The following is a 16,508-nucleotide window of genomic DNA, read 5'->3' on the forward strand; positions in this document are numbered from 1 at the left end:
GGAAGATGAACAGGAATAGCGAGAACCAATGAGAGACTAGCTGGAGGTGTCTGGACGGGCAAATTTAACTCTCATTTCCCACCAGGAAGAGGAATTAACCAAAGGCTCAGCGTGCCGTGCCGGAACCAGATTAGGGCCTGAAGCCATCCTGCGTTGTTGCGGCCAGGTCACAAGAAAGCAAGTTGAAGAAAGGAGCTCAGGGGCACTGTAATTCACAAACCTGCAGACTTATAAATGACAGCTATCGTCCAAAAATATACTGAAGTAAGGCTGCCAAGAGGACTTGAAAGCGGGGCAGAATTGCAGGAAACCGATTTCAGGAGGTAGACTGGAATTGCATTGAAAGCATAGGAAAAGAGGCAGAACGTCCACAATGATGCACTTGGCCAAAAAGGGCGTATGCGTTTTTTCCTGAATATATTCAGGAAAAAACGCATACGCCCTTTTTGGCCAACCAAGCAAGCTTGCAAAGGAAATCTGCACTACAATGAAGTCTCACTTCCCCCCGGTCAAAAGGGCCATCTGAAAAAAGTGTAAAATCCAGAAAGGCAGGACAGGCCATGGAGAACTGGGAGCCTTGTTATGCTGATGGGCGGGATGAAAATTGCCAGCAGACACTCGGGAGAAGTGTATGGTGTTTCCTGAAACATCTAAAAAACAAAGCAACAGAGCCTAGGGCACTTCCACTTATGGTCCTATAGCTTAGGGAAATTAAAATCAAAAAGACACAGCCACCCCAAACATTGGGACGCCTCTGTTTACAAGAACCTCGTTTACAGTACAAGTTCAACATCGCAGAAAGTGAAAAATGGATAAAGAAGTTGTGGTATTTACTTACAAAGCAATATCACTCAGCAATGAAATCTATGTCATCAGGCCCTTAGCAGCACAATGAGTGGATTCAGGTATGATGATTCTAACTGAAATAAGTCACACAGAAAAAGAAACATCATAAGATATCAGTAATACACGGAATGTAAACTTGGCTACACAGGAACTGAATTACAGAACAGAACAGGGTCTCAAATTTAGAAAACCAACTTATGCTTGCTTAAGGGGAAAGGTGAGTTGGGGTGCTGCATAAAACCATAGATTGAAATGAGCACAGATAAAGTTCCTTAAGCCAAATATGGAATAGACAAGAGCTACTCCTTGCTCAACGAAATGGACTCAACACCCCATATTAAGCGCCTAAGAATGTACCTGACTAGTAAGTATCTTAAAACCTATGGATTACTATGTCTCCAAAAGAGAATCAAGCATGTGTCCAGGGGCATAAACGCAGCAGTGATAGGATTGGAGAGGTTCGGTGAGCAAATGAAGACCCTCTGAAGTCATATTGCATGGTACCCATTCCACGGGTTTCAACTACCCAGGTTTAAGGTATTCTTCCTTCAGCTAAAACATGCATGTGGAACCTAGAGTATGATCAACCATGTGATCGGGAAACGTGTTCAAATATGTCTCAGTTTTCGTACCCTGGTACTCGGGTGCAACATTCCAGACGCTTTACTAACACCCTCCCGACTTGGAGAGTCAGTCCCTTTAACCTCCTGTTTGGCCCAGTTTGCAATTTCTGCGGAAGATGAACAGGAATAGCGAGAACCAATGAGAGACTAGCTGGAGGTGTCTGGACGGGCAAATTTAACTCTCATTTCCCACCAGGAAGAGGAATTAACCAAAGGCTCAGCGTGCCCTGCCGGAACCAGATTAGGGCCTGAAGACATCCTGCGGTGTTGCGGCCAGCTCAAAAGAAAGCGAGTTGAAGAAAGGAGCTCAGGGGCACTGTAATTCACAAACCTGCAGAGTTATAAATGACAGCTATCGTCCAAAAATATACTGAAGTAAGGCTGCCAAGAGGACTTGAAAGCGGGGCAGAATTGCAGGAAACCGATTTCAGGAGGTAGACTGGAATTGCATTGAAAGCATAGGAAAAGAGGCAGAACGTCCACAATGATGCACTTGGCCAAAAAGGGCGTATGCGTTTTTTCCTGAATATATTCAGGAAAAAACGCATACGCCCTTTTTGGCCAACCAAGCAAGCTTGCAAAGGAAATCTGCACTACAATGAAGTCTCACTTCCCCCCGATCAAAAGGGCCATCTGAAAAAAGTGTAAAATCCAGAAAGGCGGGACAGCCCATGGAGAACTGGGAGCCTTGTTATGCTGACGGGCGGGATGTAAATTGCCAACAGACACTCGGGAGAAGTGTATGGTGTTTCCTGAAACATCTAAAAAACAAAGCAACAGAGCCTAGGGCACTTCCACTTATGGTCCTATAGCTTAGGGAAATTAAAATCAAAAAGACACAGCCACCCCAAAGTTTGGGACGCCTCTGTTTACAAGAACCTCGTTTACAGTACAAGTTCAACATCGCAGAAAGTGAAAAATGGATAAAGAAGTTGTGGTATTTACTTACAAAGCAATATCACTCAGCAATGAAATCTATGTCATCAGGCCCTTAGCAGCACAATGAGTGGATTCAGGTATGATGATTCTAACTGAAATAAGTCACACAGAAAAAGAAACATCATAAGATATCAGTAATACACGGAATGTAAACTTGGCTACACAGGAACTGAATTACAGAACAGAACAGGGTCTCAAATTTAGAAAACCAACTTATGCTTGCTTAAGGGTAAAGGTGAGTTGGGGTGCTGCATAAAACCAGAGATTGAAATGAGCACAGATAAAGTTCCTTAAGCCAAATATGGAATAGACAAGAGCTACTCCTTGCTCAACGAAATGGACTCAACACCCCATATTAAGCGCCTAAGAATGTACCTGACTAGTAAGTATCTTAAAACCTATGGATTGCTATATCTCCAAAAGAGAATCAAGCGTGTGTCCAGGGGCATAAATGCAGCAGTGATAGGATTGGAGAGGTTCGGTGAGCAAACAAAGACCCTTTGAAGTCATATTGCATGGTACCCATTCCACGGGTCTCAACTCTCCAGGTTTCAGGGATTCTTCCTTCAGCTAAAACATGCATGTGGAACCTAGAGTATGATCAACCATGTGATCGGGAAACGTGTTCAAATATGTCTCAGTTTTCGTACCCTGGTACTCGGGTGCAACATTCCAGACGCTTTACTAACACCCTCCCGACTTGGAGAGTCAGTCCCTTTAACCTCCTGTTTGGCCCAGTTTGCAATTTCTGCGGAAGATGAACAGGAATAGCGAGAACCAATGAGAGACTAGCTGGAGGTGTCTGGACGGGCAAATTTAACTCTCATTTCCCACCAGGAAGAGGAATTAACCAAAGGCTCAGCGTGCCCTGCCGGAACCAGATTAGGGCCTGAAGCCATCCTGCGGTGTTGCGGCCAGGTCACAAGAAAGCGAGTTGAAGAAAGGAGCTCAGGGGCACTGTAATTCACAAAACTGCAGAGTTATAAATGACAGCTATCATCCAAAAATATACTGAAGTAAGGCTGCCAAGAGGACTTGAAAGCGGGGCAGAATTGCAGGAAACCGATTTCAGGAGGTAGACTGGAATTGCATTGAAAGCATAGGAAAAGAGGCAGAACGTCCACAATGATGCACTTGGCCAAAAAGGGCGTATGTGTTTTTTCCTGAATATATTCTGGGAAAAACGCATACGCCCTTTTTGGCCAACCAAGCAAGCTTGCAAAGGAAATCTGCACTACAATGAAGTCTCACTTGCCCCCGGTCAAAAGGGCCATCTGAAAAAAGTGTAAAATCCAGAAAGGCGGGACAGGCCATGGAGAACTGGGAGCCTTGTTATGCTGACGGGCGGGATGTAAATTGCCAACAGACACTCGGGAGAAGTGTATGGTGTTTCCTGAAACATCTAAAAAACAAAACAACAGAGCCTAGGGCACTTCCACTTATGGTCCTATAGCTTAGGGAAATTAAAATCAAAAAGACACAGCCACCCCAAAGTTTGGAACGCCTCTGTTTACAAGAACCTCGTTTACAGTACAAGTTCAACATCACAGAAAGTGAAAAATGGATAAAGAAGTTGTGGTATTTACTTACAAAGCAATATCACTCAGCAATGAAATCTATGTCATCAGGCCCTTAGCAGCACAATGAGTGGATTCAGGTATGATGATTCTAACTGAAATAAGTCACACAGAAAAAGAAACATCATAAGATATCAGTAATACACGGAATGTAAACTTGGCTACACAGGAACTGAATTACAGAACAGAACAGGGTCTCAAATTTAGAAAACCAACTTATGCTTGCTTAAGGGGAAAGGTGAGTTGGGGTGCTGCATAAAACCATAGATTGAAATGAGCACAGATAAAGTTCCTTAAGCCAAATATGGAATAGACAAGAGCTACTCCTTGCTCAACGAAATGGACTCAACACCGCATATTAAAAGCCTAAGAATGTACCTGACTAGTAAGTATCTTAAAACCTATGGATTGCTATGTCTCCGAAAGAGAATCAAGCATGTGTACAGGGGCATAAACGCAGCAGTGATAGGATTGGAGAGGTTCGGTGAGCAAACAAATACCCTTAGAAGTCATATTGCATGGTACCCATTCCACGGGTTTCAACTACCCAGGTTTAAGGTATTCTTCCTTCAGCTAAAACATGCATGTGGAACCTAGAGTATGATCAACCATGTGATCGGGAGACGTGTTCAAATATGTCTCAGTTTTCGTACCCTGGTACTCGGGTGCAACATTCCAGACTCTTTACTAACACTCTCCCGACTTGGAGAGTCAGTCCCTTTAACCTCCTGTTTGGCCCAGTTTGCAATTTCTGCGGAAGATGAACAGGAATAGCGAGAACCAATGAGAGACTAGCTGGAGGTGTCTGGACGGGCAAATTTAACTCTCATTTCCCACCAGGAAGAGGAATTAACCAAAGGCTCAGCGTGCCGTGCCGGAACTAGATTAGGGCCTGAAGCCATCCTGCGGTGTTGCGGCCAGGTCACAAGAAAGCGAGTTGAAGAAAGGAGCTCAGGGGCACTGTAATTCACAAACCTGCAGAGTTATAAATGACAGCTATCGTCCAAAAATATACTGAAGTAAGGCTGCCAAGAGGACTTGAAAGCGGGGCAGAATTGCAGGAAACCGATTTCAGGAGGTAGACTGGAATTGCATTGAAAGCATAGGAAAAGAGGCAGAACGTCCACAATGATGCACTTGGCCAAAAAGGGCGTATGCGTTTTTTCCTGAATATATTCAGGAAAAAACGCATACGCCCTTTTTGGCCAACCAAGCAAGCTTGCAAAGGAAATCTGCACTACAATGAAGTCTCACTTCACCCCGGTCAAAAGGGCCATCTGAAATAAGTGTAAAATCCAGAAAGGCGGGACAGGCCATGGAGAACTGGGAGCCTTGTTATGCTGATGGGCGGGATGTAAATTGCCAACAGACACTTGGGAGAAGTGTATGGTGTTTCCTGAAACATCTAAAAAACAAAGCAACAGAGCCTAGGGCACTTCCACTTATGGTCCTATAGCTTAGGGAAATTAAAATCAAAAAGACACAGCCACCCCAAAGTTTGGGACGCCTCTGTTTACAAGAACCTCGTTTACAGTACAAGTTCAACATCGCAGAAAGTGAAAAATGGATAAAGAAGTTGTGGTATTTACTTACAAAGCAATATCACTCAGCAATGAAATCTATGTCATCAGGCCCTTAGCAGCACAATGAGTGGATTCAGGTATGATGATTCTAACTGAAATAAGTCACACAGAAAAAGAAACATCATAAGATATCAGTAATACACGGAATGTAAACTTGGCTACACAGGAACTGAATTACAGAACAGAACACGGTCTCAAATTTAGAAAACCAACTTATGCTTGCTTAAGGGTAAAGGTGAGTTGGGGTGCTGCATAAAACCAGAGATTGAAATGAGCACAGATAAAGTTCCTTAAGCCAAATATGGAATAGACAAGAGCTACTCCTTGCTCAACGAAATGGACTCAACACCGCATATTAAACGCCTAAGAATGTACCTGACTAGTAAGTATCTTAAAACCTATGGATTACTATGTCTCCGAAAGAGAATCAAGCAGGTGTACAGGGGCATAAACGCAGCAGTGATAGGATTGGAGAGGTTCGGTGAGCAAATGAAGACCCTCTGAAGTCATATTGCATGGTACCCATTCCACGGGTTTCAACTACCCAGGTTTAAGGTATTCTTCCTTCAGCTAAAACATGCATGTGGAACCTAGAGTATGATCAACCATGTGATCGGGAAACGTGTTCAAATATGTCTCAGTTTTCGTACCCTGGTACTCGGGTGCAACATTCCAGACGCTTTACTAACACCCTCCCGACTTGGAGAGTCAGTCCCTTTAACCTCCTGTTTGGCCCAGTTTGCAATTTCTGCGGAAGATGAACAGGAATAGCGAGAACCAATGAGAGACTAGCTGGAGGTGTCTGGACGGGCAAATTTAACTCTCATTTCCCACCAGGAAGAGGAATTAACCAAAGGCTCAGCGTGCCGTGCCGGAACCAGATTAGGGCCTGAAGCCATCCTGCGGTGTTGCGGCCAGGTCACAAGAAAGCGAGTTGAAGAAAGGAGCTCAGGGGCACTGTAATTCACAAAACTGCAGAGTTATAAATGACAGCTATCGTCCAAAAATATACTGAAGTAAGGCTGCCAAGAGGACTTGAAAGCGGGGCAGAATTGCAGGAAACCGATTTCAGGAGGTAGACTGGAATTGCATTGAAAGCATAGGAAAAGAGGCAGAACGTCCACAATGATGCACTTGGCCAAAAAGGGCGTATGTGTTTTTTCCTGAATATATTCTGGGAAAAACGCATACGCCCTTTTTGGCCAACCAAGCAAGCTTGCAAAGGAAATCTGCACTACAATGAAGTCTCACTTCCCCCCGGTCAAAAGGGCCATCTGAAAAAAGTGTAAAATCCAGAAAGGCGGGACAGGCCATGGAGAACTGGGAGCCTTGTTATGCTGACGGGCGGGATGTAAATTGCCAACAGACACTCGGGAGAAGTGTATGGTGTTTCCTGAAACATCTAAAAAACAAAACAACAGAGCCTAGGGCACTTCCACTTATGGTCCTATAGCTTAGGGAAATTAAAATCAAAAAGACACAGCCACCCCAAAGTTTGGAACGCCTCTGTTTACAAGAACCTCGTTTACAGTACAAGTTCAACATCACAGAAAGTGAAAAATGGATAAAGAAGTTGTGGTATTTACTTACAAAGCAATATCACTCAGCAATGAAATCTATGTCATCAGGCCCTTAGCAGCACAATGAGTGGATTCAGGTATGATGATTCTAACTGAAATAAGTCACACAGAAAAAGAAACATCATAAGATATCAGTAATACACGGAATGTAAACTTGGCTACACAGGAACTGAATTACAGAACAGAACAGGGTCTCAAATTTAGAAAACCAACTTATGCTTGCTTAAGGGGAAAGGTGAGTTGGGGTGCTGCATAAAACCAGAGATTGAAATGAGCACAGATAAAGTTCCTTAAGCCAAATATGGAATAGACAAGAGCTACTCCTTGCTCAACGAAATGGACTCAACACCGCATATTAAAAGCCTAAGAATGTACCTGACTAGTAAGTATCTTAAAACCTATGGATTGCTATGTCTCCGAAAGAGAATCAAGCATGTGTACAGGGGCATAAATGCAGCAGTGATAGGATTGGAGAGGTTCGGTGAGCAAACAAATACCCTTAGAAGTCATATTGCATGGTACCCATTCCACGGGTTTCAACTACCCAGGTTTAAGGTATTCTTCCTTCAGCTAAAACATGCATGTGGAACCTAGAGTATGATCAACCATGTGATCGGGAGACGTGTTCAAATATGTCTCAGTTTTCGTACCCTGGTACTCGGGTGCAACATTCCAGACGCTTTACTAACACTCTCCCGACTTGGAGAGTCAGTCCCTTTAACCTCCTGTTTGGCCCAGTTTGCAATTTCTGCGGAAGATGAACAGGAATAGCGAGAACCAATGAGAGACTAGCTGGAGGTGTCTGGACGGGCAAATTTAACTCTCATTTCCCACCAGGAAGAGGAATTAACCAAAGGCTCAGCGTGCCGTGCCGGAACTAGATTAGGGCCTGAAGCCATCCTGCGGTGTTGCGGCCAGGTCACAAGAAAGCGAGTTGAAGAAAGGAGCTCAGGGGCACTGTAATTCACAAACCTGCAGACTTATAAATGACAGCTATCGTCCAAAAATATACTGAAGTAAGGCTGCCAAGAGGACTTGAAAGCGGGGCAGAATTGCAGGAAACCGATTTCAGGAGGTAGACTGGAATTGCATTGAAAGCATAGGAAAAGAGGCAGAACGTCCACAATGATGCACTTGGCCAAAAAGGGCGTATGCGTTTTTTCCTGAATATATTCAGGAAAAAACGCATACGCCCTTTTTGGCCAACCAAGCAAGCTTGCAAAGGAAATCTGCACTACAATGAAGTCTCACTTCCCCCCGGTCAAAAGGGCCATCTGAAAAAAGTGTAAAATCCAGAAAGGCGGGACAGCCCATGGAGAACTGGGAGCCTTGTTATGCTGATGGGCGGGATGTAAATTGCCAACAGACACTTGGGAGAAGTGTATGGTGTTTCCTGAAACATCTAAAAAACAAAGCAACAGAGCCTAGGGCACTTCCACTTATGGTCCTATAGCTTAGGGAAATTAAAATCAAAAAGACACAGCCACCCCAAAGTTTGGGACGCCTCTGTTTACAAGAACCTCGTTTACAGTACAAGTTCAACATCGCAGAAAGTGAAAAATGGATAAAGAAGTTGTGGTATTTACTTACAAAGCAATATCACTCAGCAATGAAATCTATGTCATCAGGCCCTTAGCAGCACAATGAGTGGATTCAGGTATGATGATTCTAACTGAAATAAGTCACACAGAAAAAGAAACATCATAAGATATCAGTAATACACGGAATGTAAACTTGGCTACACAGGAACTGAATTACAGAACAGAACACGGTCTCAAATTTAGAAAACCAACTTATGCTTGCTTAAGGGTAAAGGTGAGTTGGGGTGCTGCATAAAACCAGAGATTGAAATGAGCACAGATAAAGTTCCTTAAGCCAAATATGGAATAGACAAGAGCTACTCCTTGCTCAACGAAATGGACTCAACACCGCATATTAAACGCCTAAGAATGTACCTGACTAGTAAGTATCTTAAAACCTATGGATTACTATGTCTCCGAAAGAGAATCAAGCACGTGTACAGGGGAATAAACGAAGCAGTGATAGGATTGGAGAGGTTCGGTGAGCAAATGAAGACCCTCTGAAGTCATATTGCATGGTACCCATTCCACGGGTTTCAACTACCCAGGTTTAAGGTATTCTTCCTTCAGCTAAAACATGCATGTGGAACCTAGAGTATGATCAACCATGTGATCGGGAAACGTGTTCAAATATGTCTCAGTTTTCGTACCTGGTACTCGGGTGCAACATTCCAGACGCTTTACTAACACCCTCCCGACTTGGAGAGTCAGTCCCTTTAACCTCCTGTTTGGCCCAGTTTGCAATTTCTGCGGAAGATGAACAGGAATAGCGAGAACCAATGAGAGACTAGCTGGAGGTGTCTGGACGGGCAAATTTAACTCTCATTTCCCACCAGGAAGAGGAATTAACCAAAGGCTCAGCGTGCCGTGCCGGAACCAGATTAGGGCCTGAAGCCATCCTGCGGTGTTGCGGCCAGCTCAAAAGAAAGCGAGTTGAAGAAAGGAGCTCAGGGGCACTGTAATTCACAAAACTGCAGAGTTATAAATGACAGCTATCGTCCAAAAATATACTGAAGTAAGGCTGCCAAGAGGACTTGAAAACGGGGCAGAATTGCAGGAAACCGATTTCAGGAGGTAGACTGGAATTGCATTGAAAGCATAGGAAAAGAGGCAGAACGTCCACAATGATGCACTTGGCCAAAAAGGGCGTATGTGTTTTTTCCTGAATATATTCTGGGAAAAACGCATACGCCCTTTTTGGCCAACCAAGCAAGCTTGCAAAGGAAATCTGCACTACAATGAAGTCTCACTTCCCCCCGGTCAAAAGGGCCATCTGAAAAAAGTGTAAAATCCAGAAAGGCAGGACAGGCCATGGAGAACTGGGAGCCTTGTTATGCTGACGGGCGGGATGTAAATAGCCAACAGACACTCGGGAGAAGTGTATGGTGTTTCCTGAAACATCTAAAAAACAAAGCAACAGAGCCTAGGGCACTTCCACTTATGGTCCTATAGCTTAGGGAAATTAAAATCAAAAAGACACAGCCACCCCAAAGTTTGGAACGCCTCTGTTTACAAGAACCTCGTTTACAGTACAAGTTCAACATCGCAGAAAGTGAAAAATGGATAAAGAAGTTGTGGTATTTACTTACAAAGCAATATCACTCAGCAATGAAATCTATGTCATCAGGCCCTTAGCAGCACAATGAGTGGATTCAGGTATGATGATTCTAACTGAAATAAGTCACACAGAAAAAGAAACATCATAAGATATCAGTAATACACGGAATGTAAACTTGGCTACACAGGAACTGAATTACAGAACAGAACAGGGTCTCAAATTTAGAAAACCAACTTATGCTTGCTTAAGGGGAAAGGTGAGTTGGGGTGCTGCATAAAACCAGAGATTGAAATGAGCACAGATAAAGTTCCTTAAGCCAAATATGGAATAGACAAGAGCTACTCCTTGCTCAACGAAATGGACTCAACACCCCATATTAAATGCCTAAGAATGTACCTGACTAGTAAGTATCTTAAAACCTATGGATTGCTATGTCTCCGAAAGGGAATCAAGCCTGTGTACAGGGGCATAAACGCAGCAGTGATAGGATTGGAGAGGTTCGGTAAGCAAATGAAGACACTTTGAAGTCATATTGCATGGTACCCATTCCACGGGTCTCAACTCTCCAGGTTTCAGGGATTCTTCCTTCAGCTAAAACATGCATGTGGAACCCAGAGTATGATCAACCATGTGATCGGGAGACTTGTTCCAAAATGTCTCAGTTCTCGTCCCCTGGTACTCGGGTGCAACATTCCAGACGCTTTACTAACACTCTCCCGACTTGGAGAGTCAGTGCCTTTAACCTCCTGTTTGGCCCAGTTTGCAATTTCTGCGGAAGATGAACAGGAATAGGGAGAACCAATGAGAGACTAGCTGGAGGTGTCTGGACGGGCAAATTTAACTCTCATTTCCCACCAGGAAGAGGAATTAACCAAAGGCTCAGCATGTCGTGCCGGGACCAGATTAGGGCCTGAAGCCATCCTGCGGTGTTGTGGCCAGCTCACAAGAAAGCGAGTTGAAGAAAGGAGCTCAGGGGCACTGTAATTCACAAACCTGCAGAGTTATAAATGACAGCTATCGTCCAAAAATATACTGAAGTAAGGCTGCCAAGAGGACTTGAAAGCGGGGAAGAATTGCAGGAAACCGATTTCAGGAGGTAGACTGGAATTGCATTGAAAGCATAGGAAAACAGGGAGAACGTCCACAATGATGCACTTCGCCAAAAAGGGCGTATGCGTTTTTTCCTGACATATGCCCTTTTTGGCCAACCAAGCAAGCTTGCAAAGGAAATTTGCACTACAATGAAGTCTCACTTCCCCCCGGTCAAAAGGGCCATCTGAGAAAAGTGTAAAATCCAGAAAGGCAGGACAGGCCATGGAGAACTTGGAGCCTTGTTATGCTGATGGGCGGGATGTAAATTGCCAACAGCCACTCGGGAGAAGTTTATGGTGTTTCCTGAAACATCTAAAAAACAAAGCAACAGAGCCTAGGGCACTTCCACTTATGGTCCTATAGCTTAGGGAAATTAAAATCAAAAAGACACAGCCACCCCACAGTTTGGGACAGCTCTGTTTACAAGAACCTCATTTACGGTATAAGTTTAATATCGCAGAAAGTGAAAAATGGATAAAGAAGTTGTGGTACTTATGTACAATGCAAAATCACTGAGCCATGAAATCTATGTCATCAGGCCCGTAGCAGCATAATGAGTGGATTCAGGTATGATGATTCTAACTGAAATATGTCACACAGAAAAAGAAACATCATAAGATATCACTAATACATGGAATGTGAACTTGGCTACACATGAACTGAATTACAAAACAGAACAGGGTCTCAAGTTTAGAAAACCAACTTATGCTTCCTTAAGGGGGAAAGTGAGTTGGGGTGCTGCATAAAACCAGAGTTTGAAATTAGCACAGATACCATTCAATAAGCCAAATATGTAATAGACAAGACCTACCCCTTGCTCAACAAAATGGACTCAACAATGAGGTATCACCTCACACCTGATAGAATGGGCATCATGAGAAAATCTACAAACAAAAATGCTGGAAAGGGTGTGGAGAGAAGGAACCCTCTTCCACTATTGTTGGGAATATAAATTGATACAGTCACTACGGAGAACAATATGGAGTTTCTTAAGAAACTAACAATAGAATTACCATATGATACAGCAATCCCAGTACTGGACATATACCCAGACAAAACCATAAATCAAAACGAGACATTCACCGCAATGTTCATTGCATCACTATTTACAATATCGAGGTAATGGAAGCAACCTAAATGCCCACAGACAGACGAATGCATAAAGCTGTGGTACATATATAAAATGGAATATTACTAAGCCATGAAAAGGAATGAAATTGGGTCATTTGTAGAGACGTCGATGGATCTAGAGACTGTCATACAGAGTGAAGTAAGTCAGAAAGAGAAAAACAAATCTTGTATATTCATGCATATATGTGGAACCTAGAAAAACTGTACAGATTAACCATTTTGCAAGGCATAAATAGAGCAACAGATGTAGACAACAAATGTATGGACAACAAGGGGGGAAAGCTGTTGGGGGGGTGGTGGTGGGAGGAGTTGAGAGACTGGGATTGGCATGTATACATTTATATGTATAAAATAGATAACCAATAAGAACCTGCTGTATAAAAATATAAAATAAAATTCAAAATTAAAAAGAAATAAAATTTAAAAAATAAAACAGAAAAAACAATTATTCCCTTCACATACATGTATTTATATGAATAAATTATTTCCATGCTTATATCTGTAAATACAAAAAAGAGGAATAAAATCTACCTTGAACCAAAAACGAAAAAGAGAAAAAAAACACAGAACCCACCAGTTCCACAGAGGAAAACCGTATCAGGGCACTTGCTCCAGTTGTAAACAATTCTGAAGTTGGCCAGTGATGGGGAATCGTCTCCCATTCAGCCAGCAGCCCCCACGCAACAAGCGTCCTCATTGCAAAGCTGGGGCACCGTGCCGAGGCATCTGTGAGTAAACGTGAGCTGAGCCCCAGGCCAGTTGCTGCTGAACTATTCCCACCCGTCCCAGGTAAAACACCTGAATATATACAAGGACTTGAAAGCCTAGAGGAAGGGCCATAGAGCCACACGAGTGACAGCATGCCGGCCGACTTGGTGCCTGCAGGCCAGCCAGGATGGTCCTGGCCCTGGGTGCTCTTCTGGAAGATTTCCATTTCCCTGACTGAGATACCCGTCCTGTCCCTGCCCCCACTGCTTTTTTCCTTCCTCACCTCTGCCCAGGGAGAAATTCCAGCAGCAGGTATGGGTGACACATCCTCTTCTTTAGCAGGTGGCAGCCTGGCAACTGCTGCAGAAAGTCCAGCAGAGCCCCACTCACACTGGGCCACCCACAAAGCCGTGGCCTCTCACTCCCTCCCACCAGCCCAGCCCCGAGACTGCTGACAGGGCAGAGAAAATGGCGTCAGGCACGGCTGCAGGGGCTCTTGCTGCCTGGAGTGGTATTTATATTGATCTCAACCCAGGCACACCTGGGGAGGGCTGGCCCGCACGGTAAGGCTGCCCAGGTCAGCCAATCATCACCCCTCAGGGGCTCACAGTTGCAGAAAATGGAACTTGCTGAACCGGCCAGGTCCAAGGAACAGGTGTGGGCTCCTGAGAGTCAGGATAGACAAGGGGCTGCAGCTTTGGCTTGTTTTCTAATCATTTTATCTGGCCCATGAGTGGGAGACAACTTCAAGAAAACCCTCTCCTTATGAGAGGAACCCAGGAGTCAGGGAGAGGAGGGGTGGGTGGTGGTTGGAGACAGAGGCCTGGTGCCCCGGGTGCAGTGGAAGTCTCTGGAAGACCAGGTGGAGGGAGGCCGCACAGAGTGATGCCCAGGGTCACAGACCTGTCGCAGCTGCTGTTTGTTAGTTCAAGTCCTGCTCTGAGGTGCTCTGTGCCAGCTCTGAGCGACAGGTGAGCTGGGGGTGCTCTGCAATGAGGGCTATGTGCACGGTTCCTGTGTGCCCAGCCCTGCCATGGTACCTGCAAGGGTAGCTCTGTATCCTGGGAAGGGCCTGACCACGAGAGCCCCGTGGGCTGGGGTGGGGGTGGGGTACCTGCCCAGGTGAGCTCCATATTCTGGGATTGGTCTGACCACGAGAGCCCCATGGGCTGCTGGGGACCTGGTAAAGGATGTCAGGACAGTCAGTGAAGCCACCGAGGATATACCTCCAGTTGCTCCTAATTCCTACACCCTGCTGGTCATTCTACCAACCACCAGGACATGGTATTCTGTATTAGTCTTCAATGATGCCTTCTTTTGTATTCCATTAGTCCCAGAGTCACAAGAAATTTTGGCTTGTGAGTGGCAGGACTCAACATACAACTAAAACAATACTTCCGGGCCGTCTTGCCCCAAGGGTGCAAAAATTCCCACACCATCTTTGGGGAAAGCTTAGCTAAAGACCTAAAAGTTCTACCTCTGGAAAAGGAAACCCTCCTTCAGTACGCAGACGACATTCTGATCGCCAGCCCTACTAAGGAGGCCTCTGAACTACCAAGCCAATAAAGGATAGAAGTTGTCCAAGAAAAAGCTCAAATATCACAGACTGCGGTGACCTGCCTGGGCTTCATTCTCACAGAAGGTCGGAGAAGCCCATCCCAGGAAAGGGAAGAAACCATTTGCAGCCTTACCCCTTTCTAAAACTAGAAGACAGCTTAGGGGTTCCTGGGGAGGCCAGGGTTTGCTGCTTCTGGATCCCTAACTACAGTCTACTAGCTGGGCCTCTATATGAAACACTGAAAGGAAAAGATGATGATCCTTTTGAATAGAATCCAGAAGTGGCCTTTCAAGAATGGAAAGAGCAGTCAATTCAGACCCTTGCCCTGGAACTCCCTAATTTAGCTAAACCCTTTGACCTTTACATTCCCGGTGAAAGGTGAATCGCCATTGGAGAATTAGTGCAAAAACTGGGACCACTTGAAATGGAACAATGCAAGAATGCCATCCAAGTAGGATAAACTACGGTCACCAAGGGGCTTGGCCCACTGCCGCATCTGGCCAAGATACTGGCGGTATCTAAAAACCTGGAAATCAGCAGCCCAAAAGGCCACCTCCTTCCTAAGGGAAAAGGACCCCACGTGGTGATCCTAACCACCAACGATGCCCTGAAGTTGCAGGGTTCGCTCCGTGGGCACACCGACCTCGAGTGAGGAGGCCCTCCAACTCCAACATCCAGAGAGATAACCGGGGGCAACAGGGCACCATGACGACTCGTGTGAACATCACTTGACCTGGAGTTTCTCTCATAAAACAATAAGAGTGTGTCCCAAAAGAGTAGACTACTGCTTGCAGGACTTACTGCACCCAGAGGGGAGCTAATAATCTTGGCGGGGGAACCGTATATCACACTGTCACCATAGAAAAGCCTACAGACACCGTGATGATGGTGGCCAATAAGACCGGCTGGACTCCTGTTTACTTCAAAAGGCTGTTGACTCAGTGGTCATCATGGTCCTTGATCACCACTGACCCTGGACTGTCTGGGAGTTGAGCGGGCAGGGCTCTGACACCTGGTGCTGTTTGTACGTTAATTCAGGGGCCTAATTGAAGAAAGCGCAGACTACTGGTCAGAGCATCTAGGCTGGCAGAAACGGTCAGCCTAAGGTGGCCGAACAAATGTGGGGCGGGGTGAAACCGGCCCCCACAGCGTCTCTGCACATCTCTTTCCTGGACCCTTAAAGGTCATTAGAATCTATAACACTTCCAATGCTGGTGCTCAGGTGGACGAGCAGGGAGGCAGGGGGCCTGGGGACAATCAACGTCACCTGGAGGCTGCTGGGGAGAAGCTCTGACCCTCGCCCCCGGGTATTAGGGCTCCCAACTCAGCACTCAGCAGTTACAGAAGAAGTGTCTGCACCCTCAGCACTCCAAGAATGAGGAACGGGACAAAAGGCAGAGGAGGGGTTTGTCCCCAGCAAAGCCCATTAAAAATCCCTGGGAGATAAAAATAGAATCTGGGCAATAAAGTCAAGTCTAACCTTTTTTATCCTTTGTGCTTTGTCTAATTTCACGTGCTCCTAGGGTCCCGCATGCAGAGGTTCCACACCCGGCACTTCAGACCAGATTTCCTAGTGCAGAATGGCTGGGTCGACACCTCAGCTCCTGGGGCCCAGTGCAGACTCCGCGATATAGAGCCTGAGCTGCAGCCAACCTGGCCCTCGAGAGCTCCGCCCCCTCCCTCCCACTGACTCTGACAGGATCTCTACACAGCAGCCCAGCCCACAGCCCACG

Source organism: Pseudorca crassidens, unplaced genomic scaffold, assembly GCF_039906515.1.
Source record: "Pseudorca crassidens isolate mPseCra1 unplaced genomic scaffold, mPseCra1.hap1 Scaffold_48, whole genome shotgun sequence".
Lineage (NCBI taxonomy): Eukaryota > Metazoa > Chordata > Mammalia > Artiodactyla > Delphinidae > Pseudorca > Pseudorca crassidens.